Here is a 23,521-nt window from a genome sequence, read left to right on the forward strand (position 1 = left end):
ATAATTGTACAGAACAGGTATTAACCATCGATAGAGGGAAATGTCACAGTAAAGGTAATTAAGGCAAATTACTACAGATTGTTCTTTATTTTTTGTCCAGGAAAATTTTTATTTTTTTGTTAAAAACATTTTTTTAATGTGTATTTACTTTTGAGAGAGAGAGAGAGGGTGAGCAGGCAAGGGATAGAGAAAGGGAGACACAGAATCTGGAACAGACTTCAGGCTCTCAGCTGTCAGTACAGAGCCCAATGCGGGGCTTGAACTCATGAACCACGAGATCATGACCTGAGCCAAAGTCAGACACTTACTTGACTGAGCCACTCGGGCGCCTCTGGAAATTTTTTTTTTTTATTCTTTTTTTCTTTTTCTTTTTCTTTTTCTTTTTTAATGTTTATTCATTTTTGATAGAGACAGAGAGGGAGGGGCAGCAAGAGAGAGGGAGACACAGAATCCAAAGCAGCTCCAGGCTCTGAGCTGTCAGCACAGAGCCCGATGCGGGGCTCAGACCCATGAAGCGCAAGATCATGACCTGAGCTGAAGTTGGATGTTCAGCCAACTGAGCCACCCAGGTGCCCCTGGAAAATTCTTTTTTTTTTTTTTTTAAAGGTGGGTTGTTTTTTTTTTCCCCTATGGTCAGGAAAAAGCAAGGAAGTCCGCTGTCACCATTACTATTTAACATAATGGTGGAAGTCCTAGCCTCAGCAGTCAGACAACAGAAAGAAAGAAAAGGATCCAAATTAGCAAGGAAGAAGTCAAACTTTCACTAGTTGCAGATGACATGATACTCTATATAGAAAACCTGAAAGAACCTACCAAAAACTTACTAGAACTAATACATGAAGTCAGCAGTCATAGGATTTAAAATCAGGAATCTTTTGCATTTCTATATACCAATAATGAAGTAACAAAAAAGAAATCAAGAAATTCATTCCATTTACAATTGCATCAGAAACAGTATGATACCTAGGACTAAATCTAACTAAAGTTATAAAAGATCTATACTCTGAAAACTATAGAACACTTATGAAATAGATCACAAAGGACACAAAGAAATGGAAAAGTATTCTATGCTCATGGATTGGAAGAATTGTTAAAATGTCTATACTACCCAAAGCAATCTACAGATTTAATGCAATCCGTATCAAAATACCACCAACATTTTTCACAGAGCTGCAACAATCTTAAAATTTGTGTAGAACCACAAACACTGAATAGCCAAAGCAATCCTGAAAAAGAAAAGCAAAACTGGAGGCATCAGGATTTGGGATTTCAAACTATATTACAAAGGTGTAGTTATCAAGATAGTATGGTACTGGGACAAACACAGACACATAGATCAATGGAACAGAATTGAAAACCCAGAAAAATGGATCCCCAACCATATGGTCAATTAATCTTTGACAAAGCAGGAAAGAATACCCAATGGAAAAAAGTCTCTCCAACAAATGGTATTGGGAAAACTGGACAGCAACATGCAAAATTATAAAATTGGACCACTTTCTTACACCATGCACAAAATAAATTCAAAATGGATAAAAGACCTAAATGTGAACCTGGAAACCATCAAAAGCCTAGAGGAGAATACAAGCAACAACCTCTTCGACTTTGGCCGGAGCGACTTATCAGGCTGGATCAAGGTTGTGAAGATCCTTAAAAACCAGGCAGAGTTTGACTTGAAAACATTTTTTATTTTATTATTATTTTTAAAGTTTATTTATTTTGAAAGAGAGAAAGCTCAAGCGGGGAAGGGGCAGAGAGAGGGAGACACAGAATCGGAAGCAGTCTCCAGGCTGTGAGCTGTCAGCACAGAGCCCTATATGGGGCTCAAACCCACGAACTCTGAGATCATGACCTGAGCCAAAGCTGGATGTTGAACCTACTGAGCCACCCAGGCTCCCCTTGAAGACATTTTTTAAAAATCCAAAGAGTGACATGATCAAATAGACTTTTCAGAAGATCATGTAGTATGGCTACAGTAGTCACATAGTCCTCAATTTTCTGAATCTTCGAATGCCTGGAAAGATAGTACTTCAGGCCTTTAGAATTCGCTGCTGGCTTGGAATTGGAGATTCTTAGAATTGGAGGGGATCTTAAGTATTATTTAGTCTAGCAGTTATCGGTCTTCTTATGCATCAGAAATTCATGTAGAACTTTAAAAAAAATTAAGATTCCCAATTTCCTCAGATTTCTTTAATCAGATCTGCTGTGTTGAGATCCTTGATTTTTCTTTTAATAAGCTTTCCAGATGATTTTCATAACCAGTCAGAACTGTGGGTCAGTGTTTAAGAACCACAGGTCTAGACCAATCCTTCTGTTTCCTATCCAATTCCCACCACTTCATGAGTGGAAATTTGCTTTCAGCTCTAACATTTTCTTGACTTGGCATTTCCCTTTACATACCTACTTTCAAACAAAAACCAAAGCAGAATTAACGACAACAAAAATACCCAGCCACTTATTGTTTACCTATTATATCTCTCATGCTGTTCTGGGTGTTTATCCATGTTATCTTATAATTCTTAAAATAACTCTGTGCGGAAGGTATTTTTATTCTCATTTTTAAAGAGGTTACAAAACACTCAAAGCCACATAGCTTTGTAGTTGATTGAACTGAATCTTCAAACTGAGGTTAATTCTGTGCTTTATTTAATGTTTGCTGTTGCTTCCAATGTCACCTTTTGTTGTGACTCTGCTAAGTAGATCTCTTCTTCATCAGTGATGAGGATTACGAATTTAGGTCCTCAGATCCAGTCTGGCCTGAAGGCACTCTACCTTGTTCTCTTCTATCCAGATCCTTGTCCTCATCATAACCTGGTTCATTCATGAAGCCTTCTTACTATATTTCTACCTGTTGAGCTCTTTCTAAGCCCATCTGAATTCAGAACACTTAGTAGATATACCATTTACTTGGAATCCCTTCACCACTCAGGTTATTTCATTTCTCATAGATTATTATGTCCTTAGCCAGACAGTAAGTTTCTTGGGATAAGGGACTGCATTTCATATATCATTGTGTTCTAAATCCTCTAGTGTTTCAAAATGTTTTACATAGTTGGAACACAATATTTATTGATTGACCACGTGGAACATTTGGGAGATGAGAGAAGAGACTATTGGGCCAGAGTTTGAGGTGATTTTTGAAATCATCTTTTAGATTTCTTGACCAGTATTAAAGAGCTATTGGCGCTCTGAGAATAGCTCTATAATATTTTTCCATTTCCCACATTTTTATCACTTTTCTCAGCAGGGGACCTAATGACTCTCCTTCTCTAGGTTCTGTTGGCCATCCTAATAACCCTTCCTCTCCTGCAGCGTCCCTTTGACCTTGAACTTACCACTTCCCTGCTTTGAGCCTCTGTGCCATCATTATTAAAATAAGATCAAGGTAACTGTTAAGTTTCTTTCCAGCTCTCATATTCTATGGTGCCATTGTCTAGAAGCTCTGTTGAATGAGGAAGCAAATTATATATCACATTTCCTTGTCATTGTAGAAACCAAATGGGTCTGCTGAACAGGTTCTGGAGAATAAAAATTTCTTCATCCAAGCACCAGACTTAATGGGCATATTAGTATTGGTGGTCTCTGTAGGCTTTTTATCAAAGGAAACTTCAGACACAGGAATGGTGATATTTGTCAGTGTTAGCTGCAACTGAGAGATATAAGCTAAGAAAATGTGATTGATGTCATTAGACCCATTTTGACAGTGTGATATTATTCTCAAAGCACACCCCAGCATCGAATTATTTTTATCTCATGTGGGTCAGAGTCTGGGTCCTGTTCCCCTTCCCTGGGAAGGTGGGTAGACAGTTTAATGATGGTTTTGCCTACCAGGACATTTGGTCTTAATAATGAGCTCAGATGTTTCTTTGTTCCATTGGGAACTTAAACTGTAACAAGGAAGCTTAGTAGTAAAAATACTTCGATGTGGGAAAAAAATAAGCATCTTTCGCTGAAATCAGGTTGCTCACATCACTGACCCTGGGTATGTTATTCTTTCCATCTTAGTATCCTTTTTTTCTGAGTGTCCTGCCCCTCTTCACTGATATTATCACTAAATATCCTAACTGTACTAATAGGTCTTTTTCAAAAGCCCACTCCTATCCCCATCTCCCTAGTTGCCCTTTCTCTTTTTCTGTAATTCTATTTCAAGAAGTCTCTGGGGCGCCTGGGTGACTCAGTCGGGTAAATGTCTGACTTCTGCTCAAGTCATGATCTCGCAGTCCATGAGTTCCAGCCTTCCATCGGGCTCTGTGCTGACAGCTTAGTGCCTGGAGCTGCTTTGGATTTTGTGTCTCCCTATCTCTCTATGCCCCTCCTCTGCTTGTGCTCTGTATCTCTCTCAAAAATAAATATTAAAATTTTTTTTTAAAAAAGTCTCTCTGTATGCAATTTAATGCTTAGTTCTCTATTGTCTCATATTGGTATCTCATTATTTTATGTGTGGTCATTTGTCCCCTTAAATTATTTGCTTCTTGAAGGCAAGGAACAATCTATGTTCATCTCTGTAATCCTATCACTGGGATGGCTCCAGAAACAATATAGAGGAGGGAGCGAAGGAGTGTAGGGGACTTAACATTTATTGAATTTATGTCTTATACTAGGGATATATACGTTATTATTTTTAAAACTTTATAATAGCCTAAAGTTAGGAAATATTAGGTCCATTTTACTCCTAAGGAAACTTCACCTCAGAGAGGTGAAGTCGTGGGGAGGGAGGTCAGAAGCAGTGTTGAATCAGTCATGTTTAGTATTATATTTCTCCTTCTCTGCCATTTTCTTTTTGTCTTAGTACAGTAAGTTATTTAATCTCTCTGAGCTTCAGTTTCAAAATAGAGATAATATCTAACCTACTGGGTACTTGTGAACCTTAATAAGAAAGATAATATAAATAAGGAACCTTTGGATGCTTTGCCCATGGACAGTTAATGAGACATGAAGATAGAATGGACAGGACTTGCTATTGGATTGGTTGTAGTACACAAGAGGAGAAAAAAGTGAAGCAGGACTCCCCGTGTCTATATTGAACAACTGAGAAAATCATGATATAATTTACAGAGTCTGGAACACTAGAAGCAAAACAATTGTGAAAGGGAAATGTTGAATAATTTTGAGATGTTGAATATACAGGTCTACAGCTCAAAGGAGTGATCTGAGACAAAGATACAGGAGTTGTTGGCCTACATGTGGTAATCAAAGCCCTCAGGTAGAAGAGTAAGAGCAGAGTGAGATTATCTAAATTCTGAAGAACTTCAGAATTTAAAAGTGAGTAGAGAATAACCCAACAAAGGCAACTTTATTTTTTTGTTGTTTTAAAAAAATTTTTTTTTTATTTAGCCCTCTGGATTATTTTTTTTTTTAATTTTTTTTCCAATATATGAAGTTTATTGTCATATTGGTTTCCATACAACACCCAGTGCTCATCCCAAAAGGTGCCCTCCTCAATACCCATCACCCACCCTCCCCTCCCTCCCACCCCCCATCAACCCTCAGTTTGTTCTCAGTTTTTAAGAACAAAGGCAACTTTAGATAGGTAGCCAGATAGGTTGGAAACCAGGAAAGTGTAGTGTCACAGAGCCCAAGGGAAGAAAACATTTCAAGCAACAATTGCCACACATAATATCTTTTTCATCTTCCATTTACTCTTCAACCCAGTATAGTCTGGCTTCTGAACCATCCCCTCAACTGCACTGAAATGGCTCTTTTCAAAGAACCATTATCCACAGTTGGACAAATTCAGTGGGCATTTCTCCATCCTCATTGAACTTACTATGCTAGCAGCATTTAGCACTGTCTACCATTCCCTCCTTCTTTCCCCTACTTCCATGGCTCCTTTTTTTTAGAACCCTGTCATGGCTATTCTCCCTCTACATGATCCCTAAATGTAGGGATTCCTCAGAGCTCAGAACCAAGTTGTTTTCTCTTTCTGAAAATTCTTTTCTTAGGCGTTCTCAACCATTGCCATTGATTTCTGACCATCTTGGTCTTATAACTTCCAAATGTTTATTTCCAATAAGACCTCTCCTGTGAGTTTTAATTTTCTGCATAATATCTCCATTTACATGTTATGTTATATATATCCCCCAAAGCACTGTCTTTAGACTAGCCTATCTACTTTTTCTGCTTTCAGCCTTGTCTTCCTATAATTCTTTCTCCATACTGCAGGGAAAGAGATTTATTAAAAATATAACTTTGGTAGGGCATGTATGAGTTAAAGGTGAAATTAATCACTTTCACATTAAAACAGATTCTTTTTGGTTCCTTCAGAACCCTACAGTAGGCTAGGGGGTGGCTTGGAAAAGAACCCAGGTGTCTGAAGAACCAGTCCAGAGCTCCAGAAGGACACTTTTACTAATATTCCAAGTGACATTTTCTCCAAGTTGAATAAAAAGAAAGCACATGGATTTTCTATTTATTCTGTTAATTATAAGACTCTTGCTATTAGATATGTATTAAAAAATTAATTTGTGATCATCAGCTTCTGCTTATGCCTGAGGGCTCACTGCCTTTGATGAGGTTGGTTCTTACTATCAGCAGGATGATAACTTCTTTATTGAGAATCAGTTAAAAAAAAACATATCCTCAGTTTCTTCTCTGTGTTAAATTTTAGGTATACAAAAATGAGTAACATCTATACCTTCTATTTTATGTCCTCCAAATCCACAGTGTAATAAAGCAGACAGAGTAGATTAAATATTAGCTATAACAGATGCATGTAAAGAGGGTTTTAGGGGAAGATGCAGGAGTGATTGATTTGGCTGTGGAGTAGATGGAGTAAAGAAGACCTAACAGAGGAGTTAATATTTGAACTAGATCAATCAGAATTTGCCATAACAGGGAGAGCATATTTTGCAATAAAACATCACAGGTGTAAAAATACGTCAGAGAATGATGTGGAAATATTTCATAAAATTGTACAGTGACTTTAAATTCTGAGGAAAGAAACTGTGCACCAGAAGATAGAGACTCTGAGGAAACAGAAATAAGGAAAAGTGAAAAGTGTATCAAGTTAAGAATTGCCTAAGTCAAGAAGGAAACAGAGTTAGGTCAGTGAGAATGATGGAATGAGGACTCCTGACAATTCTCTCCATAAAAGCTATGTAATCACCTCTATGAATCAGTAGCAAAAAAAACTCTCAAAAAAGCAATGAGCTTTTGGGCAAAACGTGTCCCAATGTAGGTTGTCGGAACTGTGGAAATTAAGTAAAGGTCTGAAGCAAACCAAAGAGCATTTTCAAGAAAAATGGCTGAGTCTCAATGAGAATGAAGATGGAGCTCTTTCAAAGCCCCATCCCCAAAGAATTCTTGATTTGTTTGATAGTTCCCTGAAATACTCCATTGGCAAGGCTTATTTTTATTAACCTGACTGGAAGCTTGCCTGGTGAGAAAAGTCTTTTCTATGGGGGCATTTTCTAAAAACAATTGGTGGCACTTGTTTAACATCATGACTTCCTTAGGTGGCAGAGACTTAAAAGGAAAAGTTGAGGAATGAGATGTCTAGAGAGGACTTCATATTATTTGAAATTAGAAAGGCATGCACATGTGCAGGGCTCTGTGCATGTGCAGGATTTGTAGGCTACAGCAGAGTTGTAAGCAGCCTGGCTGAGTGTTGAAGTCCTATCCCAACACACACAGATCCTTTAGGAAAGACTATACTTATTGGTTCCAGGCACTTAAGGAAATCTCTGTTCAATCACTAGCAGACCACTAAGCTAACCAAGCAGAGACCTCACTAGCTACACACAAAGAATACAGACTTTTTCTAGCAAAGTCACTAAACAAACAGCAGCAGTAGCTCTTTGACTTATTCCCATGTGATCTCATTTATATGTGGAATTTAAACAATACAAAAACAAAACAAACCAAAATCTTAGATACCAGAGAACAGATTGGTAGTTGCCAGAGTTGAGGGATGGGTGGGAGAAGTGGTTGATGGGAATCAAAAAGTACACACTTCTTATAAATAACTTATGGGGATATAACGTACAGCGTATTGAGTATAATTAACAATATTGTATATTTGAAAGTTGCTTAGAGAGTAGATCTTAAAAGTTCCCATCACAAGAAAAAATTGTAATTATATAAGGTGGTGAATGTTAACTAGACTTACTGCGATTATTCTTTCACAATATATGCAAATGTTGCATCATTGTATACCTGAAACCAATGTAATGTTATATGTCAATTATACCTCAGTTTTAAAAAAGAATTAAAGGAAAATATGAGAATTATGTATCCCCAAATAGAGAATAGCAATAAACAGATAGAAAGTATGTAAGGATATATAAAATAGAACCATAAAAATGTCACACACACACACACACATATGTATGTGTGTGTTTGTGTGTGTATATATATATATATATATATATATATAGAGAGAGAGAGAGAGAGAGAGAGAGAGAGAGAGAGAAAAGACATTCTGCAGTTAAAAGTACAATAAATGAAATGAAAATTTCACTAGAGATGTTCAACAGCAGATTTTAGCAGGCAGAAAACAAGAATCTATGAACTAGAAGATTGGTCTATTGAGATTATATAATCTGTAGAACAGAAGAAAAAAGAAGAAAAATGAACAGAGCCCGAGAGACCTGTAGATCATTGTCAAGCATACTAACATAAACAATGGGAGTCCCAAAAGGAGAGAGAAAAAGCAGAAAGACTATTTGACAAAATAATGGTAGAAAACTTCTCAAATTTGATGAAATACCCAAGAAGCTCAATAAACTCCAAGTCGTACTAATTCAAAAGAGATCTACACTTAAGTCATCATAACCAAATTGTCAAAGCCACACCTGAAGACAATCTTGACAGCATAAAAGAGAATGACTCATCATGTATAGGGGGATCCTTGAAGAGATTAACAATTTATTTTTCACCAGAAATGATGGAGGCCAGAAGGCAGTGAGATGACCTATTCAAAATGCCAAAAAAAAAACCAACCCAAAAAAACTTTCAATGAAGAATTCTATATCTAACATTATCATTCAAAAATGTCGGAGAAATTAAGACATTCCCAGATTGAGAGAGAGTGGGAGAGGTAGAGAGAAGGAATTCATTGCTGGCAATGAATAGATTTAAAATAGACTTAAAGTCACAGGTTAAAGCAAAAGTATGAAAAATATATATCATGCAGATAATCAAAAGAGAGTGGGAGTGGCTACACTAATATTGGGCAAAACAGACTAGACAAAAATTATTACTAGAACAAATGACAGTATATATTGATAAAAGGTCAATCTATCCATTGGCAAGGCTTATCAGGAAGATATAACAGTTACAAACATCTAAATATACAAAGTCACAAAAACGTGCAAAAACTGACATAATTGAAGGAAGAAAGTGACAGTTCAATAATAATAGCTGAAAACTTGAGTACTTCACTTTGAATAATGGAAATATTATGTAAACAGATGATCAGTAAGGAAATAGAAGAATGACATTAGAAGCCTGCTAGACCCAAGAGGCATTTATAGAGCATTTCACCCAACAATGGAGGAATGCTCATTCTTCTCAAATGCACATGGAGCATTCTTCAAAATAGGCCATATATTAATCTATAAAGCAAGTCTTAATAAATTTTAAGGAATTTATCATACAAAGTATATACTCCAAATACAATGAAATGCAATTATAAATCAATAACAAAAGGAAATTTAAGAAATTCACAAATATGTGGAAATTAAACAACACATTCTTAACCAATGAGTTAAAGCAGAAATCACAGGGAAAATTAGAACATACTTTGAGATTAATGAAAACAAAACCACAGCATACCAAAATTTATGGGATGTGATTAAAGCAATGCTTAGATGGAAATTTATACCTATACTATATTAAGAAAAAAGAATGATTTTAAATAGATAACCCTTGACCTTAAAAAAAAAAAACTAGAAAAAAGCAAACTAAATCCAAAGAAAGCAGGGGGCGCCTGTGTGGCTCAGTTGGTTAAGCATCCAACTTCAGCTCAGGTCATTATCTCATGGCTCATGAGTTTGAGTCCCACAGTTGGCTCTGTACTGACAGCTCACAGCCTGGAGCATACTTCAGATTCTGTGTCTCTGTCCCTCTCTCTCTGTCCCTCTCCTGCTTGTGATCTGTCTCTCTGTCTCTCAAAAATAAATAAACATTAAAAAAATAATAACTCCAAAGCAAGGAAGAAGACAGTAAAGATTAGAGTGGAAAGAAATAAAATAGAGAATAGAAAAACAATAGAGAAAAATCAATGAAACCAAAAGTTGGTTCTTTGAAAAGCTCAACAAAATTGACAAATCTTTTGCTAGACTGATCAAGAAAAAGATATAAGATTCATATTACTAAAACCAAGAATGAAAGAAAGGAAGTTACTATTGGTCTTAGAGAATTAAAAAGGATTTTAGGGGAACACTATGATTTCTTACTCCAGTAAATTAGATAATCTAGTTAAAATGTCAAATTTCTAGAAAGACACAAAATGCTGAAACTAACTCAAGAAAAAATAGAAAACCTGAAGAGACCCATAAAAGAAATTGAATTAATAATTTTTAAAATAATCCCATACAGAAAAGCTCATGACCAGATGGCTTCACTGGTGATTTCGAGCAGATATTTCAAGAAGAATTAACATTGATCCTTCACAGACTCTTCCAAAAGATGAAAGAGAAGGGAACATTTTTTTTTTTTCAATATATGAAGTTTATTGTCAAATTGGTTTCCATACAACACCCAATGCTCATCCCAAAAGGTGCCCTCCTCAATACCCATCACCCACCCTCCCCTCCCTCCCACCCCCCATCAACCCTCAGTTCTCAGTTTTTAAGAGTCTCTTATGCTTTGGCTCTCTCCCACTCTAACCTCCTTTTTTTTTTTTTTTTCCCCTTCCCCTCCACCATGGGTTTCTGTTAAGTTTCTCAGGATCCACATAAGAGTGAAAACATATGGTATCTGTCTTTCTCTGTATGGCTTATTTCACTTAGCATAACACTCTCCAGTTCCATCCATGTTGCTACAAAGGGCCATATTTCATTCTTGCTCATTGCCACGTAGTACTCCATTGTGTACATAAACCACAATTTCTTTATCCATTCATCAGTTGATGGACATTTAGGCTCTTTCCACAATTTGGCTATTGTTGAGAGTGCTGCTATAAACATTGGGGTACAAGTGCCCCTATGCATCAGTACTCCTGTATCCCTTGGGTCAATTCCTAGCAGTGCTATTGCTGGGTCATAGGGTAGGTCTATTTTTAATTTTTTGAGGAACCTCCACACTGTTTTCCAGAGTGGCTGCACGAATTTGCATTCCCACCAACAGTGCACGAGGGTTGAGAAGGGAACATTTTCTAACTCATCCTATGAGGCCAGTATTACCCTGATACCAAAACCAGGTAACACATTACAAGAAAAGAAAATTATGGAACAATATTTCTTGAGGCGACTGAGTGGCTCAGTCAGTTAAGCATCTGACTCCCGCTCAGGTCATGATCTCACAGTTTATGAGTTCCAGTCCCACATTGTGTTCTCTGCTGTCAGCACAGAGCCTGCTTTGAATCCTCAGTCTCTCTCTGCCTTTCCCTTTCCCTCCTCTCAAAAATAAACATTAAAAAAAAGAAAATATTCCTTGTGAACATATATGCAAACATTCTCAATAAAATAACAGGGAATTGAATTTGCCCTCATATTAAAAGGATTATGTATCACGACCAAGTGGGATATACCCCAGCAATGTAAAGTTGATTGAACACATGAAAATCAGTATAATACACTATATTAATATAATAAAAACCCATATGATCATCTCAATAAACACAGAGAAAGCATTTGACAAAATCTGGCACCTTTTCATGATAAAAACATTTAATTACCTAGGAATCAAAGGGGACTTCCTCTATCAAAAAAATCCACAACTAATACCATACTAATGGTGAATGAAAACTAAGATTGGAAATGTGATAAGGATGTCCACTGTTACCATTTCTATTCGACTTTCTACTGTAGATTCTAACCAAGGCAATTAGGCAAGATAAAGAAATCAAAGTCTTCTAGGTTGTAAAGGAAAAATTCATTTACATTTCTAGACACTAACAACTAATCATCTGAAAATGAAATTTAGAGAACAATTCCATTTATAATAATATCAAAAGGAATAAAATACTCAGGAATAAATTTAACAAAAGTGCAAGACTTGTACACTGGGAAGTACAAAATGTTGAAAGAAATTTAAGATCTAAATAGAAATGTGTTCATGGATCAGAAGATGGTATTACTCTCCAAATTGATCTGCAGATTTGAGGCAGTTTATTTCCAAATTCCACCTATTTTTTTTTCTTTGCATGAATTAAGCTGATTTTATTTTATTTTATTTTATTTTATTTTATTTTATTTTATTTTATTTTATTTTATTTTATTTTATTTTATTTTATTTTTTAACGTTTATTTTTGAGACAGAGAGAGACACAGCACGAACAGGGGAGGGTCAGAGAGAAAGGGAGACACAGAATCCGAAATAGGCTCTAGGCTCCAAGCTGTCAGCACAGAGCCTGACGCGGGGCTCAAACTCACAGACCACGAGATCATGACCTGAGCCGAAGTCGGACATGTAACCGACTGAGCCACTCAGGCTCCCCAACAAGCTGATTTTAATATGATGTGGAAATTCGAGGGACCCAGATAGCCAAAACAATCTTTAACTTTTTTTTTTTTAATACTTATTTATTTTTGAGACAGAGCTTGAGCAGGGGAGGGGCAGAAAGAGAGACACAGACTCCAAAGCAGGCTCCAGGCTCCAGCCTGTCAGCACAGAGCCTGAAGTGGGGCTCAAACTCACAGACCATGAAATCATGACCTGAGCTGAAGTCAGATCCTTAATTGGCCGAGCTGCCCAGGCGCCCCACCAAAACAATCTTTAAAAGGACAATTGGAGGACTCAAAATTCCTAATTTGAAAAGTTACTACAGAGTATGATTTCAAAGCTATATGCTTCTTGGTCTTTTGGCTAAGATCAAGTGTGATTACAAAACTATTGTAATCAAAACGGTGTGGTACTGGCATATGGGTCAAACATATATAGGTGAATTAAATAGAATTGATTGTCCAGAAATAAACCCATATTTATCTATGGTCAATGATTTTCTTCTTCTTTTTTTAAAATGTATTTATTTTTGAGAGAGAGAGAGAGAGAGAGAGAGAGAGAGAGAATCCCAAGCAGGCTTTGTACTGTCAGAGCAGAGTCTGATGTGGTGCTCAAACTCAATAACTGTGATATCATTACCTGAGCTGAAATCAGGAGTCTGGTGTTTAACCAACTCAGCCACCCAGGTGCACCTTTGGTCAATCATTTCCAACAAGGGTGCCAAGACAATTCAATGGGGGCAAAAAGTCTTTTCAATAAATGGTGCTGGAGCAACTGAATATCTACATGCAAAAGAATTAAATTGGATTCCTACCTCACACTATATAAAAAAAAACTAAGTATAGATCATAGGCTTACATATAAGAGCTGAAACTATAAGATGCTTAGAAGGAACTATGGATGTTAGTCTTTCTGACCTTGGATTAGACAGTGGTTTCTTAGATATGACACCAAAAGCATAAGCAATAAAAATAAAAATGATAAATGTCTTCAAGATTAAAAATGTTTATGCTTCAGATACTGTTTATTAGAAAATAGAAGAGAGGGGCGCCTGGGTGGCTTGGTCGGTTAAGCGTCCGACTTCGGCTCAGGTCATTATCTCACGGTCCGTGAGTTCGAGTCCCGCGTCGGGCTCTGTGCTGACAGCTCAGAGCCTGGAGCCTGTTTCAGATTCCGTGTCTCCCTCTCTCTCTGCCCCTCCCCTGTTCATGCTCTGTCTCTCTCTGTCTCAAAAATAAAAATAACGTTAAAAAAAATTAAAAAAAAAAAGAAAACAGAAGAGAAAATAATGGCAATAAAGTTCATTCTTGCCCCAAATTCAAACCAATATTTGTTTCTGTCATTTATTACTAATTTTTAGCTCCCAACCTCTATTCCTTTTCCAGATTAGGCCCTGAACCATTGCTTTACCATATCTTAATGCAAAGTCTTGGAAATAATGGGGTATAATTAACTATCATTCCTTAGATGTATTGCCTCTTCTTCCTTGAGTAGATGGCCGAGAATTGTTGTCTTTGAGATTTTTTTTTTTTAATGAGAAAGTCATGGAACTCAGATGGATTTATACTTAATGTGATACTTTCAGAAGTTGAAGTAGAGGCTAGAACATAATGTTTGTCAAGTTTAAACTCAGGATATGGAGTGAGAGCATTGTTAGAAGCTAGTCAGAAACAGAGGCTATACTGAACTACAACAGCTAGAATAGGGGGAAGAAGTGTAATAAAGACATAGTCCTATAGGAATAAAGAGCATTGAGTGATCAGGTAAGATTTCAAATGGCTTATAAAATGGAATAAAATGAAGCCATAAGGAATATGATGAAGCTATTTATATACTGATACAGAACAATTTCTAAGATATCTTTTTAAAAAGATAAAGCACAAAGAGTGTATACAATATGTTACCCTTTGCTTTAAAAGAGGAAAAATTATACATTTTATTACTAACATAAGCATAGAGTATCTCTGGAAAGAGACAAAGAAGTTGAAGACATTTGCTGCCTTTGGGGATGGAAACTGGATGGATTTTACTGTAATAAACTGTCAGCATGGTGGGATAGATATTTTGAAGATTCTTCCCATGATAAATAGATTGTTGATGACCTACAGTAAAAATTTTATCTTTGACCATTTTAGGCTCTCAAAAAGAAGGAAAATCTCCAAATTGCCCTACCCCCCATCCCTCTATGAATATTAAAAAAAGGATAAGGAAAAAAAGTGAGTGCAAACTGAAATGAGAACTGTAAGCAATAAACAAATCCAAAAGCTGAATTATCTTTGGGAAAAAAGCTGACTGATATCAACACTGGGATCCACAGGCCAAGCGTTGTGTCTTCTGAAATGTGGTTCTGACCCTGAAACTTTGCTGCTGACCGCATTAAGATTGTTTCTCAAAGTGGTCTAAAACGGCAAATTTGATAATGTGATACTCCACCCAACCCTCAACTGAAAGCATTTATATGCAAAGATTTTCTGGAGGATAACATCCTTAACTTAGGTATTGAGGATGCCCAAAGATTAAGTTCAACCAAATAGGAGTTGACAAGCAAAGATTACCAAAATTATGAGGAAACAAGACACCCGTGAGTGAGCTACATCAGAAATAACAAACAGCAGATTCAGACTCCCAAGGACTTCAGATATTAGAGGTTTCAAGAAAAGAAAGTAAAATCTTTATGAAAGACATGTTTAAGGAATTATGAAATTATTAGCAAGACTTGAACAAATTAGAACTTTTAGAAATAAAAATTATTGAAAAACTCAATAGATTGGATTGAATAGCAGATTCAATTATAGCTGCAGAGAAAATGAACAAATTTGAATATTGACCTAAAGAAATTGCCTAGAATACAGTACAGAGAGACAAGTAGATGGAAAATATGAAAGTGAAGTTGTGATATGGAAAATAGAATTAAAAGGTCTGAAATACATCTACACTGTTGTCCTAGAGATGAAGAAATAAAAGAGAGTCATTATCCAAAAAGATAATGGTAAGAATGTGAGCTGATAAACCTGAATCTCCAGAGGAAGCATACAAGATTTTTTTAAATACAGGGGGCAAAAAAAATCCCACCTTATACTAAATACATTGTAGTGAAACTAGAATACTAAAAAGAGAACATCTTAAAAATAATCAGAATAAAAAGATCACCTTACAGTAGTCAGCAATGCTATTACAAATATTTCATTTTCTTTTTGCCTGTAGTAGGATTGTATTCCTTATTCAGTGAAGTGTGGAATGTGACTTTCTTTGGCCAATGAAATGTGAACAAAATGAATGTCCTTTCCTGGAAGACCTGTATGTGGTTTTATCATTTCCCTTTTTCTTGTCTAAACTGTTATGGAAGCATGTGTCAAGATAGAACCTTTGAAAACCTGAGTCCCTGAGTGCCTGAAGGACAGAAACTTGTGCAACTTGTGTAGAAAATGTAGTGTGAGCAAGAAGTAAACTTCTGTTGGGTTAAACCACAGAGATTTAGGGAATTATTTATTACTGAAGCATAACATAGCTTATTTGATTGATACAGATAACAGATCCTCAGTAATGATAATAGGAGCCAGAGGAACTAAAATTATATTTCCAAAGTGATGAGAGAAAATAAGTGACAACTTACAATTATGTGACCGTAATTACTAATACTTATTTAGAATTTGCAATGTGCCAGATACAGTTATAAGAGCTTTATATTAATCCAGTGAATCCTCACAACAGCTCTCTGAGGTAGGTATTGTTATTATCAGATGAGGAAACTGAGGACCGGAGAAATGATGTGAATTTCATATAGTCTACAGTTAGTAATGGATGGAACAGGGATTCAAAATCAGGCATCTGCTCTACTCCACTAATCTAATACTGTCTTTCAAGAATGAAGGTGAACCATTTAGCAGAGCTTTGTTTAAGGAATATTAGTAATAAGGAAAATAATCCCAGAGGTAAAGTATCAGATGTAAGAAGGAAAGGTGAGGAAAGAAATTAAGAAACTTTTCTCTGTAGGTCTAAATGAACACTGTGTATATAAAATAATGATAATATATAATTATGGAATTTAAAATGACAGAATTAAATTCCCAGACAACAATAGTGTGTCAGTCTAAAGGGAGATGGTTGAAGTATTCTAAGGCCTTGCTTCTCAGGAGCATTGCATCAGTTGGGAGTTTAGAAATGCAAAATACCACACTCAACTCACAATTACTGAATTGGAATTGCTGTTTTAAGCACTCGGCAGGTGATTCATATGAACATTAAAACTGAGAAGCACTCTTCTAAGGTCCTTGAATTGTTTGGGAAGGGGATTATGATACCAATTAACTTCAAATATAATTAAGAGAAACAATATAATTTGAAGAATAACCAATGAAAGAAAAGAAATAACATGTATATAATTTCTAAATTAGCACAGGACTGGGAAAATTAACAAGTTAAAAGAGAAGGGGGCAGGAAAAGAGAAAAAATACAGGGCAAATGGAAAGCACAGTTGAGTTGAAGCGTAACAGACATTCCAGTAAATGTGAGTGGCCAAAATTTACCAGTTAAAAGAGAGGGGGGAACAAAGTAAAAGTGATTATCAAATAGCATTTTAAAATGCTATTTTTAAAATGCTAAAATTTAAACTTTAGAAACACACCCAAAACATAAGGTCATAAGAGTAAAAATATCAAAAAGGTATACCAGGCAAACACTAAACCTGAGAATGCTGAGGTATCAGTAATACCTCTACAAAACTAGAAAGAAAAACAAAAAAGGTTGGGTGACCAGGTTAATATCAGACAAAATGCATTTTAAGAGGAAAGGTTTAACTCAATTAGAAGATTAAAAAAAAAAGTTGAAATATATAGGGCAAAATTGATAGAACCACAGGGAGAAATTTACAAATGCAGTATGTCACTAGGAGATTTCAATACGTCTTTCTTATTTTAAGGCCAAGCATCAAAAAAAGGCAGTAAAGATGTGCAACATTTGAACAATATAATTAATATGCATGATCTAATAGGCATATGTACAAATCATCCTTCCAAAATTAGAGAATACACATACAATTCCAAGGTAATGTTTTGTTGTATCAGTTCACTGTTGCTACTTAACAACACCCATTTGTTAGCTCACAGTTCTGTAGGTCAGTAGTCTGACATAGTGTGGCTGTGTTCTCTGCTTCAGGTATCATAAGTGTCAGCTGTGCTGCTGGGGATGCAGGAGAAAAATCTGCTTGAAATCTCATTCTTGATGCTGGCAGAATTCAGTTCCTTGTGATTATAGGACTGAGATCCTATTTTTTTGCTAGCTGTCAGCCAGGGGAGAGGTTGCCTGAATTCCTTAATATGTGGCTTTTTCAATCTTTAACCCACCAATGGCACCTCTTTCTTGTGCTTCAAATCTCTAACTTGCCCTTCAACCACCAGCTGGAGAAAAGTCTCAGCTTTAAAAAGGCATCTGTGATTGGGTTAGGGCCCCCTAAATAGTTTCCCTGCATGAAAGTCCAGCTGTGCCTTATAATGGCCTATTCATGTGAGTAAAATCCACCATACTTAACAATCCTGGGGTTAGACTGGGAAATCTGGGTTCACCTTAGAGTTATGCCTACTACATTTGTGTAAATGTTTTATCTGATTTACTGGATCGGACGAGTCTTTAGGGCAGGTTAATGTCTGGCACGTACTAACACTTAGTAAATACTGATGTTATCATTGACTAATAGTGTATTAGAAGTATGAGATTATAATCTTATTCATGTTTATTCCCTAGTATCTAGTATAGTGTATGATTTATACTATAGTTTTAGCAATATTTAGATGAATACATAAAAGAATGAGTAATTATGTAATTCAGGGCAATGGCCACTATTCTATTATATAGCATGATATATTTTTCTAAAATGTGTAATTCTGTTTGAAATTTCTTTGTAGTTTTAATAAAATGACAGTACAGAATGAATCTTCTAGTTTTTTAATTAATGGTTTAAAAGCAAAATTATGAAAATTATTCACATAAATATCTTTTCTATTTTTTACTGGTATAAAGTAATGAGCACTGGAATAGGAAATGAAAGATTCAGATTTTGATTCTGCCATTAACTAAATAGAGGGGTGTGTGTGTGTGTGTGTGTGTGTGTGTGTTTTCAGGGTGAAGACAATTTGGATTAGATAATCTTTTAATTCCAATGTCCAATGCTACTGTTTCATATACTACTCAAGAGTTCAAACATAATATTTAACATAACAATGTGCCTTATACATTCAGGTACCCAGCAGAAGTATTCCAACTAAAGGAAAAAATACTTGAAGTTAGGCTTCAGAGAGATTAATGGATTCCACCAATAGCTTCCAAGACAAATTTATCTTTGGAATTGCAAGTTTATTACCCTGGGACTATCTAATGCTAATGTTTTCCTTCCTGCTTGAGTAGCTTTTTAACCTGAAGTTTTGAGTGATGGTTATTGTTTCAATTTAATGACATTTGCTCAGCCCTTATTGACTATCTGCTCAAATAATAGATTAGCAGATACTAATCCCATCAGAGGGCTTGTCTGTGTAATGATGTCACTGTAATCATTCTGGGTAATTTAATTCTCTGCTTAGCTCAGTTGCTAATGGTCATCCAGAGAGGTCATTCCCTTTTAAGATGACTCAAGTGGAGGCTTCTGGCATATGGTACTGTATTTTAAAGAATCCTACATAAGGAGGAGCAATATGACTTACCATATCTCATCTTTCAGTGCAGGATGCATTTTCTTTTTATTAAAATACATTTAAAATTATTTATTTATTTTAATTTAAATCCAAGTTAGTTAACATGGAATGTAATAATAATTTCAGGAATAGAATTTAGTGATTCATCACTTACATATAACATCCAGTGCTCATCCCAACAAGTGCTGTCCTCAGTGCCCATCACCCGTTTAGCCCATCCCCCTATCCAACACCCCACAAGCAACCCTCAATTTGTTCTCTTTTTTTGAGTGTCTTATGATTTGTCTCCCTCTCTGTTTTTATATTATTTTTGATTCCCTTCCTTTATATTCATCTGTTTTGTATCTTAAATTCCACATATGAGTGAAATCAGGTTATTTGTCTTTCTCTGACTGACTTATTTCTCTGAGCATAATATACTCTAGTTCCATCCACATTGTTGCAAATGGCAAGATTTCATTCTTTTTGATTGCCGAGTAATACTCATTGTATATGTATGCCACATCTTCTTTATCCATTTATCCATCGATGGACATTTGGGCTCTTTCCATACTTTGGCTGTTGTCGATAGTGCTGCTATAAACATGGGGGTGCATGTGTCCCTTCGAACAGCACACCTGTATCCCGTGGATAAATGCCTAGTAGTGCAATTGCTGGGTCATAGGGTAGTTCTATTTTTAGTTTTTTGAGTAACCTCCATACTATTTTCCAGAGTGGCTGCACCAGCTTGCATTCCCATAGGCCACATACTCTTTATCCATTCATCCGTCGATGGACATTTGGGCTGTTTGCATATTTTGGCTCTTGTCAATAGCACTGCTGTAAACATTGGGGTGCATGTTCTTCTTTGAATCAGCACTGCTGTATCCTTTGGATAAATGCCTAGTGCAATTGCTGGGTCGTAGGGCAGTTCTACTTTTAATTTTTTCAGGAACCTGCATACCATTTTCCAGAGCAGCTGCACCAGTTTGCATTCCCATAAGCAGTGTGAAAGGGTCCAGTGTGGGATGAGTTTTAACCCAACATTTCCTAAAATTATTTGCCTACAGAAGACCTGCCACAGAACCCAATGAATGTCACAGAACACAGTTTTGGAAAGGCTGATTTTTTTTCTAATCTAAGAAACTAAGACTAACTCTTTAGGAACATTATAGAGAACTTTTATTGGAAGTAGCTTTAGACATTATCTGGTTGAACTCTTGAAGAGAGTTGCCCAAATAATGAGTTGGTGACACTGCTTCAGTGAAAGTAATCCAGATGTCTTGTGTCTCACTTCTGTGTTTTTCTTACTGTATCGCAGTTCTTAATAAAATGATAAAATCACCTCAGTTCTATGAACCATTAGCCCTTTTTTCTGAAAATGACCAGACATTTAAGATCAACTGGGCTTCAGTTTGAAGATAGGAGTGAAAAGAGGGCTTTGATTTAAAGCATATACTGGTTTTTGTTTAAGGAATGTCACAAGACAGCCATTTTCAACTCCAGTTCAATTTTTTTTGTGTACGGAGTCCCTCTTTCTTATCTGCCTTTCCCCCTTCAGAAGTAAAATCTATTATTTTAAGTTATCAGACTCCACTGTAAACTAAATGAGTCACCTTCTTTTCTAACATCTATATTATTAGAATGTGTGTTCCAAGTAGGGACTTGCATCCTTCATAAATTATTTAATATGTTTTTCTTGGTTTGTTTTTTATTTCTTTTTGTTTGGTTAGTGTTTAAGATATAATTGTTCTGTCAGCCAGTTTTTCCAGAGCTTTTCTTGACCCTTCACTTAAGGGTGAGAGGAAAAAAATAGATGGAGAGTTTCAGGAAGGGAAGCTGTATAGAAAAAACTCAAATACCTGTTCCTAATATTGAGCTATCTGATTTTTAAAAAATGTGGTCATAAAGATACAATGAGCTCTTTCCATACTTAAATAAACAGTTTGCAGTTTATTCTTGCTTACAGCTTGTAATTCCATCCCTAAATATCTATTTCTTTACGTGTTGAAGATTTTTTCAAGTTTTTTTTTTGTTTGTTTTGTTTTTTTTGTTTTTTTTTTAGTAATCCTACACCCATTGTGGAGCTTGAATTTACAATCCCGAAATCAAGAGGATGCTCTTGCAACTGAGCCAACCAAGTGCCCGCATGTTGAAGATGTTTCATTCTTGCTTTCTCTTGCCAGAAAGTGCCATTGTCAGAAATCATTTTTGGGAGAATATTTTCTAGGAAATTGAAATAAGTTGGATTCAGGATAGGAACACAATTGGAGGTCAGGGGACATGGAGAAGTGTAAAGCAAGAAACAGAAAGAAGGCACGGGAGACACAGCTACCAAAGGCACAGTAGTGGAAAGTACTTGGACTCTGAAGTCACGTCTTTCTGATTTTGAGCTCTGTCATTTTGGATTAGGTATTTAATCTTTCTGAGTTCATTATCTGATCTCTAAAATGAGGATACTAATCTTCAGAATTATGAAGAATTACATAAATTAAAAATATGAGTATTTATTATCATATTCATCAACCAATTAGGGCTTGCCTGTGGGAAGATTGAGAAACATTTTTAATTTCTCCTTTTTTTGAAATATTTATGTAGTATTGAAAAACCAGTAAAGGTATTTTTGCTTTAATATAAAAAAGAAATTTGTGAAGTGCCTGACATTTATTAAGTGCTCTTTCCTTTCCTTCTTTCCCCAGCACACTCTCCATCACCAAAGTTCCTTGATTTTTTTCTTACCTACCACCTGTTTCCTCCATAAGGAAGAAAATAAGACCCAACTAGACAGACATCTCCTCTCCTGGGTTTGGGGTACAGGGGTGAAAGGAGGAAACTCTGCATATCTAGGCTCTCTTACAGAGGCAATAAAGTATATAGATTCAGGACTTAAGCTTGGGAGAAATTCAGATATGAATATATCCTGTCTCCTATCATTTACCAGCTGAATAACCAAGACAAGTTATTTCAATACAACTTTTTAAAATGTTGAAAGTAACTAAATTTCAATACAACTTTTTAAAATCCCTTTTAAGGCAAGTAGGTTGGAAATGGGAGATGTACATACGTTTTGATTCCAATAGCATTAAATATAAAGGTTTTTAACTAGTAAAAAAAAATAAAATAAAATAAAATAAAATAAAATAAAATAAAATAAAATCCCTTTTAAAATGTCGGTAATTATAGTACTTATCTAGAAGAGTTGTGGTTTATATATATACTTAGCATAGTATCTGGCACACTGTACTGCTCAATGAATGTTAGTTGCCATTGTTGTTGTTATCATCATCATAATCAGTATTATCATCATCTCATCACACCGAGATCCCCTTCAGATCCTTAGACAACCCTAAATAAACTTTCACAGAATTGGGAATTCCTAAACAGTTTGATAGGATGGCTCAGAGAAAGTAGTCTTCCTTTTTTAGCAGGTCGTTCTTTATAGATCTTTCTCTTCTTTTGAGACTTCTGACTCAAAAGCTTTGAATTGCCTTTTGGTGTCAGTATATTGCCCACTCTTCCTGCCTACCAGATAGTTCTAGTTAATTGAATTTTATTTAAAGAAGAGAAATCTGGAACTCCTTAGCCATCAGTTCACTGCATTAGGCCATTTATCTCCGGGGATATTGACTACTGTTCCACGTTGAAGAATAAGAGGATCTTTGGTCAGTGTACTATGGTGAATCATTTTGGGATCCCTAGGCAATTAAATGATTTGGAAAAGGACTCTCAGTGCCTGATAAAGTGATATGGAATCTGTGGCATGGCATCATTGTTGTGTCAGCTAGTCTTCTGGAAATGAAAATTTTTAGAAAATACTTAGGACATTGGGAGAAACTCCTAGGTAAGACCCCTGGGTGATTGTTGGTATGGTTTATCTCCATAGAATCTCTAAGAGGAGGACTGTGTTCAATGCTGAAAAACATGAGAGTGGTGTTAACTTAAGGGGGGGTTTGACAGAGGTGCTTTGAGTCTAGATGAGAAGAGACATCAGCATTCTCCTTGGAATCTGAAAGCACAGTACCTGTGTGCAAGCTGCAGGTTGACTATCTGCTATCTCCCTACCCATTGTTCTATTTCTTGGATCAAAGCCACTGTCTTTGAGGGCATTCCTGGCAGCTTCACAGTCAGATTCAATTAATTCATTTTATTCCTATATTCAGATTTGTTTAACTACCTCTGTCAACTGAATTGTGACATGGTTTTAATTCATTTCTCTATTTGGGGATCTCTCTCCTGTGCTCAGACACAGCTTG

General features: G+C 36.0%; 1 protein-coding gene across 2 annotated transcripts in view; it reads left to right on the plus strand.

Moving 5' to 3' along the window:
- Nucleotides 1-23,521, plus strand: part of SYN2 (synapsin II) — a 202,401-nt gene that overhangs the window by 93,107 nt on the left and 85,773 nt on the right. The window lies entirely within an intron of this gene.

Source organism: Panthera onca, chromosome A2 (genome assembly GCF_046562875.1).
Source record: "Panthera onca isolate mPanOnc1 chromosome A2, mPanOnc1 haplotype 2, whole genome shotgun sequence".
In the NCBI taxonomy this organism is placed as follows: domain Eukaryota; kingdom Metazoa; phylum Chordata; class Mammalia; order Carnivora; family Felidae; genus Panthera; species Panthera onca.